The sequence below is a fragment of the Megascapheus bottae genome, chromosome 3 (assembly GCF_031878675.1).
Source record: "Megascapheus bottae isolate mThoBot1 chromosome 3, mThoBot2.hap1, whole genome shotgun sequence".
Lineage (NCBI taxonomy): Eukaryota > Metazoa > Chordata > Mammalia > Rodentia > Geomyidae > Megascapheus > Megascapheus bottae.
In genome coordinates, this window is record NC_143511.1 from 35413767 (window position 1) to 35429284 (window position 15518).

Consider the following 15518-nt stretch of genomic DNA (forward strand, 5'->3'; position numbering starts at 1 on the left):
CAGCCCCTGCGCTGAGCATCTTGGGCAGCCACTAGGAGAAGAGAGATGTATTGCTCTTCTGTATCATCGAGGGACTAGATAGGCTGTATCTTCCTATTCTGCTCTTTTGTGGCATGATCAAAAGTGGAGTTTGTAAGCCAGGCACTGGTGGATCATATCTGCAATCTGAGAATCATGGTGCAAGACTCTATCTCCAATTAACCAGAAAATGCCGGACTGGAGGCTGATGGTAAAACATCAGCTATGAGAGAAAATGCCTAGTGATAGTGTGAGGTTCGTATCTCAAACCCTAGTACCAACACAACACACACACACACACACACACACACACACACACACACACACACAGTGATATGGCTTTTATACCCAAACAAACCTATCTACTGTTTCTTAAAATAAATAAAAGATAGCCAGATGCAGGTGGTTTATGCTTGTAATCCTAGCTCTTCAAGAGGATAAGGTCTGAGGATCAAGTTTCAAAGCCAGCCCAGGCAGGAGTCTGTGAGATCCTCATTTCTAATTAGCCATCCCAAAGCCAGAAATAGAGCTATGGTTCAAGTGGTAGAGTGCCAGCTTACCACAGGAGCAAAAAGCCAAGACTCTGAGTTCAAATCCCAATGCTGGCATGCAGAAACTTAAAAAATGAGACATTTTTAGGGATACTAAAGATGTACACAAGGGGAGAGTGCTGGCTTTGATGCCTAACACTGTAAAAACTAAAACCAAAACAGAATAAGTCCAAATGATCTTTTGATGTTTCAAAAGACCATAAAGGAATGTGAGGACGCTAGTTTAGTACAGAATAGGAAGTTGGCAAGGCAGATAGAAAACCAAAAGTAACATGGCTGAGGCTACTTATGAACCTTAGAAGGGACTGACACCAATGTTGTCACCAGAAGGCTCTTGGTGGTCTGTGCCTGTGTGTGTGTGTGTGTGTGTGTGTGTGTGTGTGTGTGTGTGTGTGTGTGTGTGTGTGCATGTTGTGCCTGAGAGAAGGTATGCTTCATTCGTGTCTGGGGCAGCCCCAAGTAGCAAAGGAATCTGGGCCTGGGTCAGGATTTGGGTTTTAGTCCTGTGGCAGGTAACATGGCCCAGGTCACCTGTTTTTGCTTGGGTCTCAGATTTCTCATCTGTCCTCTTTGAAGGAGGCTCCAAGCTCTGCAGTCTCCAAAAGCATCCCTAAATCTAGTATACCTGGGTAGTGGCAGCAGGGACCCACCTTTTGTTCTTGAAGGCCAGCTGACACGGGCAGAATCAACAGGAGCATTGAGTCTCCAGCATCTAAGGAGGAGTCCCACCACTTCACTAAAGGCTGTCAGTCCTTCAGTCCCAGGCTGTGGGCCAGTGTTAGACACAACTCCAGTCAGAAAGGACTGAGGAATGAGTAAATATCAAGATGAGAAAAACTCGTGTGTGTGTGTGTGTGTGTGTGTGTGTGTGTGTGTGTGTGTAAATAAGCAAGGTATCCAAATAATGCATGAAAATAGAATAATACAGTGGAGCACCCACTCCGTGGCTCATGACTATAATTCCAACTATTCAGGAGGCTGAGATCTGAGGATCATGGCTCAAGTCAGCCCAAGCTCATGAGACTGTTTTCACCTATTAACCTATTGTCTCCTGTTTACCGTGTGCTAACTCCTTTCCAGGCATGGAAATCTCTTGATGCCCACGGAGAGGTGAAGTCTGCAGTGGGAGAGAGAGAAAAGAAAGCCATGGTGTGTGTGTGTGTGAGAGAGAGACAGAGAGAGACAGAAAGAGAGAGAGACAGAGAGACAGAAAGAGTGAGAGACAGAGAGAGAGACAGAGAGACAGAGAGAGAGACAGAGAGAGAGAGAGAGAGAGAGAGAGAGAGAGAGAGAGAGAGAGAGAGAGAGAGAGAGAGAGAGAGAGAGAGGATATATGGGGGGTGGAGAGAAGTTTGTGATACATTAGGAGCCTCTCATTTGCTGCTCTCTTGTGCCAAGATGGATCCTTTAAGGCTCCAGTCTAGTCTCCCATTCCCTCCCCCCATCCTCTAACTCCTCCCCAGGCTCTCCTGGCCCAATGTTAACTCACTCCCCACCATTGCTAGTGTCCTACATTCTCTACAAACATATGACAGGGTGGAAACAGCTCCAACTACTGCCATTGCTATTATTTTAGTACTAACATGGTTTGCTCAGCCTTTTTCCAATGTGCAGGTGCTATTCCCAGCACCCTTCAGGCATATTATTTAATATAAGATTGGCACTGTGGCTCATGCCTAGAATCCCAGTGACTCAGGAGTCAGAGATTGGGAATATTACAGTTTGAGGCCATCCCAGGGAAAATGTTAGCAAGATTCCATCTCAATAAGTAAGCTGAGCATCATCTGAGCTTCATAGGAGGCATAGGTAGTCTGAGACTGGCTCTGAGCAAAAATGTGAGACTCTATTTGACAAATAACTAAAGCAGAAAAGGGTTGGGGATGTAGCTCAAGTGATAGATTATATACTTAGCAAGCATGAAACACTGAATTTAGACCCTAATCTTTATACATAACCTAGTACACACACACACACACACACACACACACACACACACACACACACACACACACACACTGTGTAGTATGCATTATCATTAATTTATAGACAAGGAGCTGAGACCTGGAGAGGGATAAAGGAGGTCCACAGGACAGATCCAGTGTATATGTTGTAAGGTGGGGGACCTTACTCCCTTCTGAACTTATCTGTGTCTACCTAAGTGGGAGAAAGCACAAGGGAATGAAGGAGAAAGAAGCAGATGTTGCAGCACACATACTGGTGAAGACGTGAAGAAGTGGGGAGATGAGTCAGCAAAGTCTTCTCAGGCAGAAGCGTTCCAGTGGATGGGCAGCTAAAGGAAAATAAGGGCTGGAGGCCTGCTGCACTTGACTCAGAACTCCCAACATAGGTAGCTCCCAGCCTCTGTGCTACAGAGGTAGCATGGAGATGGGAGGCACAAAAGGACAGAGGGAAGGGCAAGGAGGGAGAGAGAGGGAAATTAGAAATCTTCCGCTGTGACTTCTGAACCTCAGACTCCTGTCCTACACATGGGGTTTCAGTTGCTACATTCTGCCAGAAACTTTGGATTTCAACCCCAGTACCTACTACCCACAAAAAGCCATGCTGTCTTTTGCTCCTTGAAGGGAAAAGACCAGCATATGAGTATTATTTTGGAGAACTCAGGTCCTTATACTTGCAAGGTAGGGACTCTCGGTAGGTACTTGAACCATACCCCTAGGCCTTTTTACTCTTGATATTTTCTCCCAGTATTCATATTGTTTTACCCAGGATGGCAGGACTGCATGCCCCCTATTTATGCTTCCAGTAAAACCGGGCTGAAAAGCATGTGTTACTATACTCAGTTTTTTATTCGTTGAAATGGGGCCTTGTGAATGGTTTTCCTCCATCGCCCCAACTACAATCTGCCTCCTTAGTAGCTAGGATAATAGACATAAACTACTGTACTCAGTGGAGTATGGAATATTAAAGAATATATCCAAACTCTGTACTACCATATCCCCAGAATATCACCCCTCTTTTGAACTCTATTGGTTGGCTAAGCCAGCAATTTTCCCTGGAGGGAGAGATCAAGGCTAGGTTCAGGAGGGCCCTTGGATCCTGGTTAGAAATTCAAATCCCAACCATCTACCACAATGTGGTGGCCAAAGTTCTGTGATCTCCCCCTTGGTTATCATGTGCCTTAGCGTTTATTCTCCAGCAATACAGCAGTCACCCATTTTCTCCCTGACTCTTCCAATACCAAAATGTTCAACCTTGCCCACCTGTTAGTTTACTTCTCCTTCAAGGTCCAGAGTAAACACAATCCCTTTCTGAACAAATATAATAAAATCATAGAGTAAATTGCAGAAGGATTTTGTAGAAAACAAGACTGGACTGATTGTGGTACATCGATACTCTCGTCTCCCCTGATGTTTCCAGATTCCCTTCCCAATAAAGAGGGGATTCTTCCGTTCAGTAAGGAAAGAGTTAGCTAATAGGTTTCCCAGGGCCCACTTAGGAGTCTGACTGGATTCAAAGCCCCAGGGTCTTGTTAGTGAGCTCTCTCCTTCATGTGTCATCTGAGGAGTTTGCCTGTCTCAGAAGGTTGGGGCTGCAGAGGGATCAGAAGGAGTGGGGAACACAGGAAATCAGAACCCTACTATCCAGGGAGAATTGGACATTTCTGGAGGAGAGGATACCATTTTCCTGGAGTGAGATCCAACTATGTAGTAAGAGCAGGGATAAATTTGGACCCAGGGGTATGAGTTATCCAGAGCACTTTGATAACATCTCCTTGGAGGAAGTCTTCTGTTGCTACTCTAGCCACAATTTTTCTAAAATTTGAACCAAGGTGTAACCAAGAGAGTGGTGTCAGACTTGGGATCATATCACTGAGATGACAAATGAAGAGGTTATAAGACCTTTGTACCCCCACAGAAAGCAATGATTCAGAAGCAATCAAGTAGACTAAAATAGCTCTAGGAGAGCCCTGGAGCCTAAATAAAACATTATGATGGCCCAAATATGACCAAAAATCTGAGAATAACTTCATCAAACTGCATAAGAACACTTACATTGTTCCAAAGTCTTCTTATTTCTAAGGCCTGCAGCACTCAGGGGTAAGGGCTTCTCCTTAGCTACAAATTCCTTTGCAGGACAATAGGGAGCAGGAAGATCTCAAGAGCATTCACCCCAATCAACCCTCACCGCAGCTACAAATCCCTACCACCTTCCTGCCCCGGGTTCCCATAGCCTTCACTGACTCGGACTCCAGCTTCTGGAATCTCTGAGAGTCCACACCACCGTATGTGGTGGAAGCTACCATAAATCCCTCCTCACACCCCTAGGTCCAGGGCCACAAAGACTCCCACACACCCTGTCAGCACCACCACATCTACTTGCAGGTCAAAGTCTTTACATCTGGAAGTCAGTCAATAAAATCTGGAAATCCTGACTACTTCAAATGCATAGATCCAGTGGAAGACCATGATAAAGTCAGAAATCACAGATTCATGACACCACATAAGGAAAAGAATAAATTCTACCTCAAAGAAAAAGAGATCCATGACTTACCTGAAAAGAAATTCTCATATATATGTGTATATATATACATATATATACATATATATATACATATATATATATATATATATATACTTTTGTGTGCTAGTACTAGGATTTGAACATGGCCTTGTGCTCTGGCTTGTTTTTTTCACTCAAGGCTGGCTCTAATTTTTTTGTTGTTTTGTTTTGCTTTTGTTTTTGTTTATTTCTGGTTAATTGAAGATAGGAGTCTCACAGACATTCCTATCCAGCTGGCTTTGAACCTCAATACTTAGATCTCAGCCTCCTGAGTACCTATGATTACAGTTATTTTTCTTTCTTTCCTTTTGTCAATTGTGGGGCTTGAACTCTGGGCCTGGACGCTGTCCCTGAGTTCTTCATTTCAAGGCTAGTGCGCTATCACTTTGAGCTACAGAGTTACTTCTGACTTTTCTGGTAATTAATTGGAGATAAGAGTCTCACGGATTTGCCCAGGCTGGCTTTGAACCGTGATCCTCAGATCTCAGGCATGAGCCACTGGTACCCAGCTAAGTCAAAATTCTTTTGCACTGACACTCTTGAGGGCTAGGAGATCTTAGTTGGAGGCCAACCTGGCCAGAAAAGAACCAAGACACGAGAAAGGGTATCAATGTTTGTGAAGTAATGCACCTTCTATCTGGTGAATATAATGTAACCCTTCTATTAATTACAATAAAAATATATGAAAAAAAGAAAAGTTTGAAAGACTCAATTTAAAAAATAGGAGCAGGGCCAGGAGTTTGGCCTAGTGGTAGAGTGCTTGCCTAGCATGCATGAAGACCTGGGTTTGATTCCTCGGCACCACATACACAGAAAAAAGCTGGAAGTGGTGCTGTGGCTCAAGAGTAGAGCTCTAGCCAAGACAGTGCTCAGGTCCTGAGTTCAAGCCCCACAACTGGCAAAAAAAATAAAAAAGCAGGAGCAACGGTATGTGTCTGTTAACCCAGCTCTAGGTGGCAGCATGATGGCTGAATATAATGGCACATGCCTGACATCCACACCAACACAGGAAGCACAAGTAGGACAATTGCAGGCATAAAGGAAGATCTTACCTTGAAAATAAAAGAGAACTGAGGGTATGGTTCAAGTGGTAGAACACTTGCCTGGGAAGTGTGAGGCCCAAGATTTGAACCCCAATACAAGAAGAAAGGAGGAGGAGGAAGACAAAGAGAGGGAGAGGGAATAAAAAAATGGAAAAATAAAAACTAGGGACTGGGAGCATGGCCTAGTGGTAGGTTGCTTGCCTATCATGCAGGAAGCCTTGGGTTTGATTCTTTGATACCACATTCACAGAAAAAGCTGGAAGTAATGCTGTGGCTTAAGTGGTAGAGTGCTACCTTTGAGAAAGAGAAAGCCCAATGACAGTGCCGAGGCCCTAATTTCAAGCCCCAGGACTGGCAAAAATAAATAGAAATTCACAATTGTGGTTTTTTTTAAAGATAAATGACAATGACAAACCCTTAGTTCAATGAACTAAGAAAAATGAGAGAAGACTCAAAGTCAGAAGTAAAAAGAGGAGACAAAATGGAAACTTGCTGTTTTTTGTTTCCTTTGTGTCTTGTTTATCTGTCTTTGGGAAGGTAAGTGGGGAGCAAAAATGGAGGGATGAATAGACTAATAGGAAGCAGTAGTACTCATTAGATATGCGCTGAAAATAAACTACACAACGTGTGAGTGGGGATAAGAGGGAACTATTGTGAGAGCATTAGGGAAAGGATGACATTATCCAAACAAAAATGTACTCATTGCCTGACTTATGTAACTGTAACGCCTCTGTACACTACCTTTATAATACCAATGTTTTTTTTAAAAAAGGAGACATTACAATAGATGCCTTAGAAGGATAACAAAGGATTATTATAAACAGCTTTATTAGCATATATTAGCCTTATAACTTTCATTGTGACATTTCCACACATGTGAACAACCTCTCCCTCTAACACTTCTTTTGTCTTCTCCCTTTCCTCCCTCCCCTTCCTCCCCTCCCCCTCCCCCTTCTTCCCTCCTCCTCCTCCTCCTCCTCTCCTCCTCCTCCTCTTCCTCATTCTCCTTCTTCCTCTTCTTCTTCTTGCTCTTTTATTCTCTTTGTTAGTTCTCCCTCTCGGGCTGGAACCACCATATCTGAGACTGAGCCTGTTTTATGTTCCTGTCACTCATTTTGTTTTGTTTTTCTTTTAATTTGTATTAATGACACCACAAGATTTCACCATGGTATTTCAGATGTGTATTGCAAAAAAAATTGTGCTAGTAATGGTATAAGCTAGGAGAAAAAGATAAATTACTATACATGACCTGCCAGAACTGGATCTGGAAGCAATAGAAAACCAAAGCAGATCAGTAAAAATAAGACTGATTCAGTAACTGAAAACTACCCAACAGAGAAAAGCCCAGGACCAGATGGTTTTGCCAGCAAATTCTGCCCGACAATCCAAAGAAATTATTACTGTTCTTTCTTATAGTCTTCCCAAAAATATAAAAAGAAGGAATACTTCCAGACTCCTTTTTGTTAGGCTAGCATCATCCTAACACCAAACCAGACAATGACAACATAGAAAAAGAAAGATAGGCCAAGAGTTTTGCCTAGTGGGAGAGTGCTTGTCTAGCATTCACGAGACCTAGGTTCAATTCCACAGTACCACAAACATAGAAAAAGCTGAAAGTGGTATTGTGGCTCAAGTGGTAGGGATCTAGCCTTGAGAAAACCCAAGGACAGTGCTCAAGTCCTGAGCTCAAGCCCAGGACCAATAGAAAAAGAAAGCTAGAGGCCAATGTTTCTGCTGAACACATATGCAAAAAAATTCCACAAAATTCTCCACGAATGCTCACAAGGGCCATTCAACAGTACATTGGAAGGATCCTGTGTTACCACCAAGAATGCAAGGATGGTTCAATACCTGCAGCTCAACCAATGGGAAATACCATGTTAACCAAATTCAAGATCAAAATGACATGATTAAGCTGGGCACTGGTGGTTCCTGCTTGTAATCCTAGCTACTCAGGAGGTGGAGATCTGAGGATCATACATTGTTCAAAGCTAGATGGGTCCATGAGACTCTTCTCTGTAATGAACCAGCAAAAAGCCTAGATACTTGATATGCCAAGATTGGGGGAACTGAGATTTGAGCCCAGCTCAGGCATAAACTTGTGTGACTCCATTGCAACCAATGGCTGAGTGCAGCAGTATACATCTGTCATCTTACCTACTGGAGTATGAACTTCTTGCTAAGCAGTCACTTTTTTGCCAGTCCTGGGCTTGAGCTCAGGGCCTGAACACTGTCCTTGGACTTTCTCAAGGCTAGAGCTCTACCACTTGAGCCACGGCACCATTTCTGGCCTTTTCTATGTGTATGTGGTACTGAGGAATTGAACCCAGGTCTTTGTGCATTGTAGGCAAGCCCTCTACCGCTAGGCCAAATTCCTGGCCCTCAGCAGTCACTTCTGACCTGCATCTTCTTCAGTATCCTTGGGTTCCTGGCCAGGCTTCCCGGAAGAGGGGGTACCAGACATCTCCTTTAGTCCCTGCCTCAACCCTCCAGGGGCTCTGGACTTCTCTAGTGTATACTGACCTGAGATGGCAGAGGAGGTTTCCTTGATATTGTCCCTGAATCTGCAAGTCCTCTCTAGTTTGTCTGTGTTGGGGTTGGGCATTGGTGAGAGTGATACCCTTTTTTCCAAGATCTGCTTTCCTTGTACTCACAGATTCTGGAAATGATCCTGAGGAAGAAGAACCATCATGGGAACTCCATGGCTTTGGGGATACTCAATTTTTACTCAGCACAGACACTGCAGAGGAATGTTGGGATATCGATGGATGACTCTCCTCAGGATGAATTGACTATAAAGAACTCTCCTCATCAAGCACAGACCACCCTATCCCACTCTAGCATCTTCCATGCTTTGTATCTAAACCATCACTCAGTTCCCACCTCCTCCTTCTCAGCCCCAGCAAGAACCTGAGCCTAGAACCTGCCCTTAACCTTATGATCAGAATCAATTAAATAGGAGACCAGGATCCCAACCCAAACTCTTGAGTGTGAGGCTAGGTGAGCTTAGGCCACTGACAGTAACTAGCCCAGAGCTCCTAATTTCACATGGTTGAACTGGAATCTCCAGCCAATGACTTAGAGCCTGGAGTGAGGAGACAGGATCCTGGAATAAAGAGCTCAGCTCTGAAGCCCAGCAAGTCACCAGTGATAAAGCACAGCCACATGAGTCTGGTCTCTGTCCAGAGTCCAGAGACTACCCTCATATCTACCAATTACATATCTTATAGAGCAGCCTGACTTTGGCTTTCAGTTCGCCCCTCTCTTGTGGCCTTTGGGTGCCTTGTTTTGCTTACAGCAGGAATTGTTTTATACAGAAGCATAGCCTCTTCTCCTTATCAGACTGCAAACTCACAAGGCACTTACATGGATCAGTGTCTCAGATCCTAGATGGATCACTGAAATTCTGGGAGTAACATGTGCTTCCAATACAGTTTTGCATGTTGCCACCAGAAGGTCAAGCAACCTTCAGCTGTTGTCTGGAGCAGCTGCTGATGCTTAGATGCTGCTGAGAGTCTTTTTCCTATGGAAGGAGTTCTTTACTCTGGCCAGGGATCCTCCACTCTGCCTGAGGGTGATGCTTGAAGATCCCAACATTCAGAAGTGGGAGGGGCTTTCTAGGAAAGTCTGCCTTCTTATCACCAAGCAGACACAATTGAATACCTACTGTTTGTTGCAGGCTCCTTGGGAGGTTGGCAGGAGGTGTGGGGAGAGGTTAAAGGTTGCATCTTGAAGATTTGGAGACAAGCTGTGGCATGCAGGGGAGGGGGCTTGGGGAGGTGGTTGACACTCCCTCCCTCACCTTCCTCATTTTGTAGGCCATTGAGAGACAGACACAGGAGTCAGAACGTTAGTTGGATCTTCACAATAATGGATTGGGCCTGGGTATGGTAGTTCATACCTGTAATCTCAGCTACACCAGAGGCAGAGATAGAAAGATCATAGTCTATGGCCAGCCCTGTAGAAAGCACAAACCCTGACTGCAAAATAACAAAAGCAAGAAAGGCTGAAGGTATGGTTCCTGTGGAAGAGCATCTGTCTAGCAATTTAGAGGCTGTAAACTCAGAGCCCAGTACAACCAAAACCAAAACAGAAAAGACTGGAGAACGTAACTACACCTGGGGCCAGATTTGTTTCCCCATACTTCCAGTCCCAGGTGGAATGGGAAACCACAGTTGTCTTCTGCTAGAAAAAAATAAGACTCAGGACAAGCTGCCCTGGAGGGCAGGACTAGATTTTATCAGACTCACCAGCAGGGGGAGCCCAGGTGAGCGGCTGACAACAAGAACAGATGGGTTTCTACAGTTCCTGGAAAAGGCAAAAATTCCTTTCTGCAGAGACAAGTAGTGGTCATGAGCCCAAGACATAAAAATTTTCCAGATTCTGACTTATTTTCCAACTCATTTCCTGTCTAAGAAATTCACCTTTAGAAATAAAATAATTGGGGGCCTGGAGTTTGGCCTAGTGGTAGAGTGCTTGCGTAGCAAGCACAAAGACCCGGGTTTGATTCCTCGTAACCACATACATAGAAAAAAGCTAGAAGTGGTGCTGAGGCTCAAGTGGTAGAGCTCTAACCTTGAGAAAGTCCAAGGACAATGCTCAGGCCCTGAGCTCAAGCCCAGGACTGGCAAAAAATAAAAAATAAAATAAAATAAAATAATTGCCGGGTGCTGGTGGCTCATGCCTGTAGTCCTAGCTACTCAGGAGGCTGAGATCTGAAATTCGCAATTCAAAGCCAACCTGGCACAAAAGTCCATGAAACTGGAAGTGGTGCTGTCATTCAACATGGTAGAGCACTAGACTTGAGCTGAAGAGCTCAGGGACAGAGTCCAGGCCCAAAGTTGAAGACTCACAACCGACAGATAGATAGATAGATAGATAGATAGATAGATAGATAGATAGATAGATAGATAGATATAGAAATAAAATAATTGAGCTAGTTGGCATTGTATACTTGTAATAGGTTACTATCTAAGGTTGACCTGGACAAAAGTGAGATATACTATCTAAAAAAACAAAGAAAACCAATTCTCCCATCCTCTCCCCTCCCCCTAAAAACCCTAATAGCAAAAGGACTGGAGTCATGAGACAGGTGATAAAACACTTGTTTAGTTCCAGATTCTTGAGTTTTTCAATTGAACCTTAAGTATTTCTTACAATGGGTAATATAAAGTATAGATTCTGAATAGGTCTCTAAAGATGGGTGCTCATGAGAATTGTGATTTTATCCTTTATCTGGATTTCTAGAGAACTGCAGGCTTCAGGCACACTTCCCCCCCACCCCCCAATACAAGCATTTTCAGAACCCTTCAGTGAAGACTAGTCCTCTGTATGTTTGCAGAAATGTCTAGAGGACATCACCCCCTGAGCGCAGAAGTTGGCATTATCTGTGACTCTGGCAGCCAGAGATGTGCCACAGCTTGTCCATACTTCCTCCCAAGAGCCAGTTCTTAATTTGTAGTATCAACTTCAAATTGGCCACAGTGGGATTATTGACAGGAATTGGGGCCTTTTGTTCATTAGAAAGTCTATTATTGGTGTTTCTCATTCCACTACGGTCTTAGCAGCAATTCCCAGGTTCTATCAGCCTCAGGTTCCACCTGTACAGAGAAAGTGGTTCCCCTATTCACTTTCTTAATGGTGTCTTATTAAGTACCCCTAAAAAGCTAGCCCAGCAACAGGGGATCATGCCTGTAATCCTAGCTGCTCCAGTGGCTGAGATTTGACTCAAAACTAGTTTGGGCAGGAAAGTCTTTGAGACTCTTATCTCCATTTAACCAACAAAAAGCCAGAAGTGTAGCTGTTTCTCAAATGGGAGTAATGGAACAAGCAAGAGTGCAAGGCCTTGAGTTCAAGGCCCAGTACCAGTGTGCATATGCAAACACACACATATTAGCATGTCTAAAGTAGCAAGATTGCTTGTTTTCCTTTTTAATACTAGTTGAATTACTTAAAAAGACTGCTTACTCTATGGTTACAAAGTCTCCTGGTGGCTATTTTTTTTATAGAGCTTTATTCTAAATTCTTGGGGGGTTGTGCCAATACTGGGTTTGGACTCAGGACCTGAGCACTGTCACTGAGCTTTTTGCTCAGAGCTAGCACTCTACCACTTGAACCACAGTGCCATTTCCAGATTTTTCTGTTTATGTGGTACTGAGGAATTGAACACAAGGTTTTGTGCATGCTAGGAAAGCACTCTATCACTAAGACACATTCCCAGCCCCTTTATTCTACATTCTACATTGGGTTTTTCTATGTTTTTTGAAACTGGGCAGTGTGGTTGACACATACTCATTATAAAGAAAATCTTTTTCAGCTGGGTATGGTGGCTCTTGCCTATAATCCTAGCTACTCAGGAGGCTGAGATCTGAGGATCGAGCCCAGGCACAAAAGGACCTGAGACTCTTACCTCCAATTAACATGTAGAAAACTGGAAGTGGGGCTTGGCTCAAGAGTAAGGTGGTAGCCTTGAGCTGAAGAGCTCAGGGACTACGCCCAGGCTGAGTTCAAGCCCCATGACCCCCCCACACACACAAAAAGAAAAAAGAAAAGAAAATCTTTTCCCGCACCATCCTGAATACAGCTTTTTGAGGACAGCTGCCTGTGCATGTACATGTTGTTTTCTGAAATCGCAATATTCTGTCCCAGTGATTTGTTATCTTTATGTGAATATCACACCATCTTAATTTCTAGGTCTTAATATCTGAAACCTTAAATTATTCAGCTCTATCTGGGACCATAAAAATGGTTCAGCTGTATTTGACAAGATAGCCCTTACTACTTTGATTTCTTGGACTTCCCATCTGTACATTAGAACTAGCTTGTTAATTCACATTAAAGAACTAGCTAGGAGTTTTAAGATAGCTTTTTTTTTTATCGATTGTGGGGCTTGAACACTGGGCCTGGACATTGTCCCTGAGCTCTTCAGCTCAAGGAGACCACCCTACCCTTTGAGCCACAGTGCCACTTCTGGTTTTTAAGTGGTTAATTGGAGATAAGAGTCTCACAGACTTTAGTGCCAGGGCTGGCTTTGAACCATTAAGATGGCTTTGAATGCAAGTTTTTAAGAAAAACTGGTACCTTTTTGTTCTATCTTTAAACAAAATGTATTGCTCTCACTGCATCCTAAATTTTTTTGTTTTGTTTTGTGGATAAAGCTCTTGAAAATTTCATCTTTTTCCTCAGGAACTTATTTTTTAAGTAATGTTATTTTATTTATTTTGTTATTTTTTTAATGCTTTTTGCAAAAAAAAAGTGCTTTTTGCTAGTATACTGAAAACCACGTGTTGCACACATGCATTCTAGTCCTGGAGCTCGAACACAGGGCCTGGGTGCTGTTCCTAAGCATTTTTTCTTAATGCTAGTGTCCTACCATTTGAACCACAGCTTCAGTTTGGGCTTTTTGGTTGATAAGTGGACATAAAAGTCTCATGGAGGGGCCGGGAGTTTGGCCTAGTGGTAGAGTGCTTGCCTAGTACACACAAAGAGCTGGGTTTCATTCCTCAGTACCACATACATAGAAAAAGCTGGAAATGGTGGCTGTGGCTCAAGTGATGGAACTCTAGCTTTGACAAAGCCCAAGGACAACGCTTAGTCCCTGAGTTCAAGTCCCAGGACTGTCAAAAATAAATAAGTAAATAAATAAGTAGAGATTTTTTTTATTAAAAAAAAAAAAAGACTCTCGTGGGCCAGGAGTGTAGACTGGTGGTGTAGTGCTCGCCTAGCATGCACAAAGCCCTGTGTTCAGTTTGGTTGTACCGCATACACAGAAAAAGCTGAAAAACAAAATAACAAAAAAGAGTCTCAGATTCTTTCTTGCACAATAAAGCTTAGAATCATGATCCTTAGATCTCAGCCACCGGACTAGCGAGGATTACAGGCAGGAGCTAATGACCCCAACAAAAGCTTTACATTTCTTTCTTTACTTTTTTTGTTCTCTTGGTAAAAAGTCTTGGAGGTACAGACTTGGCTTCCTTTTCTCACTACCTGTAACTGCCAGCATATTTGTCAGGATTAATCTCATTAATCTCCTCTGGAAGAAGTTTTATTTCTTTGCCATCCCTTGTGAGTGTTCTGTTCTTTTCTTTTGTACAAATTTGCATAAAATTAGCATTAGTAACATTCTTGTTCTTTTAAATCTTAAAAATTTTCAACATCTCAGCATTAAGCACGTTGATTGTTGCAGTGTAAGTTACTCTCCACTCAATTAAGGAAGTTCCCTTCTGTAGTTTGCAGAGATAAAAAAAAAAAATAAAGATGAGTTTTACTGTACACTTTCCACAGAGCTCACCTTTTCTCTTCACATGCCTTCTGAATATCAAACTATCTCATGCATTCTTGGAACATGTCCCATTTGATGGCCAGGTTTTGTTTTGTTTTGTTTTGTTTTGCAATCCTGGACTTGAACTCTGGGCCTAGACGCTCACCCTAAGCTCTTCAGTTCAATGTTACCGCTCTACCAGTTGAGCTATAGCATCTCTTCTGGCTTTCTGGTGGTTAATCTAAGGTAAGAGTCTCACAGACTTTTTTTTTCCAGTCCTAGGCCTTGAACTCATGGCGTGAGCACTGTGCTTGGCCTCTCCAAAGGCTAGAGCTCTACCACTTGAGCCACACACCACTTCCAGCTTTTTTCTATGTATTTGGTACTGAGGAATCGAACCCAAGTCTTCATGCATTCTAGACAAGCACTGTACCACTAGGCCAAACTCCCAGCTCTAATTCTCATGGACTTTTGTGCCTGGGTTGGTTTTAAACCTTGATCTTCAGATCTCAGCACCCTGAGTAGCTAGGATTATACGTGGGAGCCACTGGCACCCTGCTGACACATCGTGTGTGTGTGTGTGTGTGTGTGTGTGTGTGTGTGTGTGTGTGTGTGTGTGTGTGTGTGTGTGTGTGTTTGCCAGTCCTGGGGCTTAGACTTAGGTCCTGGGCACTCTCCCTGAGCTTCCTTCTGATCAAGGCTAGTACTCTACCACTTCTGGGTTTTATGTTTATGTAGTACTGAACTGAGGCTTCATGCATTCTAGGCAAGCATTCTATCAGTAAGCCATATTCCCAACCCATATAGGGTTTTGCCTCTAAGTGTGATCTCTGGTGTACAGTGACTGCTGTGTACAGTACTTTGGACTTGATGTTTCTCACATGGGATATGGGAGAGAAGAAAAAGAAAAAAGTCTTTATGACTTGCATGCCTGAAGGCATACTGATTTTGTAAAGTAACTTAGCTATTGAACAGAAACTATCTGTTGTGAGCATGTTTAGTGCCTGTTCCTATTACGTTTTGTTTGCTTGATAATAGACTGCAATATCATACTGGAAGTACAGTGGAGTCTGGAAAGGGAAGAATGACTGCTATGAATTCTCTTGTGAATAGAAGGTAGCCAGA